The sequence below is a fragment of the Triticum dicoccoides genome, chromosome 5A (assembly GCF_002162155.2).
Source record: "Triticum dicoccoides isolate Atlit2015 ecotype Zavitan chromosome 5A, WEW_v2.0, whole genome shotgun sequence".
In the NCBI taxonomy this organism is placed as follows: Eukaryota; Viridiplantae; Streptophyta; class Magnoliopsida; order Poales; family Poaceae; genus Triticum; species Triticum dicoccoides.
Window position 1 is genome coordinate 430,321,021 of NC_041388.1, and position 2,832 is coordinate 430,323,852.

A 2,832-nucleotide genomic window follows, 5' to 3' on the forward strand; every position below is an offset into this window, starting at 1 on the left:
AAGTATGCTTCCCTATTCCTTTTTATTTTCTCTTTTTGCAAGCACCATGTGGTGAGGAAAGATCTAGGCACATATATCCAATTGGATATGGGTGGGCATGAGTTATTATTGTTGACATCACCCTTGAGGTGAATACGTTGGGAGGCGAAAATATAAGCCCCTATCTTTCTATGTGTCCGGTTGAAACTTTTTGCTCATGTGTATGTGGTGAGTGTTGGCAATCATAGAAGACTATATGATGGTTGAGTATGTGGACTTCCCAAAAGGCTCTGATACATGACCCTTCCTGAAAAGATGATGAATTGTAGTTGCAAAGTTGACTGAGAACATAGTTTGTTGGTTTTCAATAAGGTTTATGCTTTATACTTCAAAGTTGTAATGAATTGTTACTTGCTCATGAGAAGTTATATCATAAAAGTCATGTGATAAAGTTTAATGATAAAGTTTGTTGTTGTTATAATAATATGCATGATGCTTCTATGTTCGTATTATGTTTTTATCGACACCTCTCTCTCTCTCTCTCTCTCTCTCTCTCTCTAAACATGTGGACATGTTTTTCGATTTCGGTTTTCGCTTGAGGACAAGCGAGGTCTAAGCTTAGCGGAGTTGATACGTCCATTTTGCATCATGTTTTCATACTGTTATTTACAATGTTTTTATGCATAATAATGTCTTTTGGAGTATTTCTAATGCATTTTCTCTCATAATATGCAAGGTTTACACAAAGAGGGAGAATGTCGATAGCTGGAATTCTGGATCTAAAAAAGCTACGTCAGAGTTACCTATCTGATCGGCCGCCGGTAGGAATCTCAGCAGCAGTTGGGCCTGCACCATGGCCTCCGAAGCGGTACTTGGCATAGGCGATGATGATGTGGACCGCAACATCGCCCGGCTCCCGACGGTGTCGGCGGTGGCTGTGTCGGGCTCCCGTCGCCGGGAGCCAGTCGCTTGGATGGCGTGGTGACGAAGTGGTGGCGCGTGTGGACCAGTGACCCCGTTCGGAGCGTTGGCTGGGCTAGTTTGCTCCGGGGGTGGTGCATGTCCGGCAACCGCGCCCGCGACGGGGGCGGCCGAAGGATTGCGATTCGCCTCAGGGCGAACGTCACCGCCGTGGCTATGTCCCTCGGCTAGGGAGGGAGGGACGAAATGAATAATCTCTCTACCCGTACCTCATGGAGCGTGGTCGCCGGGATGTTTTTGGTGTTGTCCTTCTCCGATGCCTCCCGCTCCTTCTTCGGCCGTGGGAGATGTGGTGATGATGTCGCCTGTGCCGACCACGTCCCTCGCAGTGCCTGCATCCTCATGCGTCTCCGCATTCCACGCGGCGTTGGCGGTCGCGGGCGTCGAGGCCTTCGAGGGGACGGGTGAGCTGCAACACTGGGATTCTTCTTGGGCGCCATAGTCGATGGAGCCGTTGACGATGAAAATGGCGATGAAGATGACGCGCTGCTTACGCTCTCGGGTTCGCGCAAGTGATCCCCCTACCTGGCGCGCCAAAGATGTGGTGGGAAACCACGAGCACCTATGGGGCCATGAGCCCCTTTTTGGTCCGGCGGGGGGACGGACATGTTGCACGAAGAGCGGAGAAGCGCAACATAACACGACAGAGATCACATGGGCAGTTTTACCCAGGTTCAGGCCGCTGTGAGGTGTAAAACCCTACTCCTACTTTGGTGGATTGATGGTGGATAACGTGGTGCTCTTGCCCGGCAAGGTTGCCTCGGGGAGAGAGTGGCTACGCGTGTATGAATGTGTGAGGGTCCGAATCCTTCCTACAGTTTCCATGGGCCTCCTTTTATAGATAAAGGGGTCACCACAGTGGCAAATTGATACGTCTCCAACGTATCTATAATTGTTGATTGTTCCATGCTATTATATTATCTGTTTTTGATGTTAATGGGCTTATTTATACACTTTTATATTATTTTTGGGACTAACCTACTAACCCAAGGCCCAGCGCAAATTGCTGTTTTTTTGCCTATTTCAGTGTTTCGCAGAAAAGGAATATCAAACGGAATCCAAACGGAATGAAACCTTTGGGAGAGTTATTTTTGGAACAAATCCAGAGGACTTGGAGTGGACGTCAAGCAACCAACAAGGAGGCCATGAGGCAGGGGGGCGCGCCTACACCCGGGCGCGCCCTTCACCCACGTGGGCCCCTCGTGGCTCCACCGACCTACTTTTTCCTCCTATATATGTCCACATACCCCGAAAACATCCAGGAGCACCACGAAACCCTATTTCCACCGCCGCAACCTTCTGTACCCAAGAGATCCCATTGGATCTCGATCACGAAGGGCTTATACATCAACACCATAGCCTCTCCGATGCTGTGTGAGTAGTTTACCTCAGTCCTTCGGGTCCATAGTTATTAGCTAGATGGCTTCTTCTCTCTCTTTGGATCTCAATACAATGTTCTCCTCGATCTTCTTGGAGATCTATTTGATGTAACTCTTTTTGTGGTGTGTTTGTCGAGATCCGATGAATTGTGGGTTTATGATAAAGTTTATCTATGAACAATATTTGATTCTTCTCTGAAATCTTTTATGTATGATTGGTTATCTTTGCAAGTCTCTTCGAATTATCAGTTTGGTTTGGCCTACTAGATTGATCTTTCTTGCAATGGGAGAAGTGCTTAGCTTTGGGTTCAATCTTGCGGTGTCCTTTCGCAGTGATAGCAGGGGCAGCAAAGCACGTATTGTATTGTTGCCATCGAGGATAAATGTTGGGGAACGTAGTAATTTCCAAAAAAATCCTACGCACATGCAAGATCATAGTGATGCATAGCAATGAGAGGGGAGAGTATCGTCTATGTACCCTCGTAGACCGTAA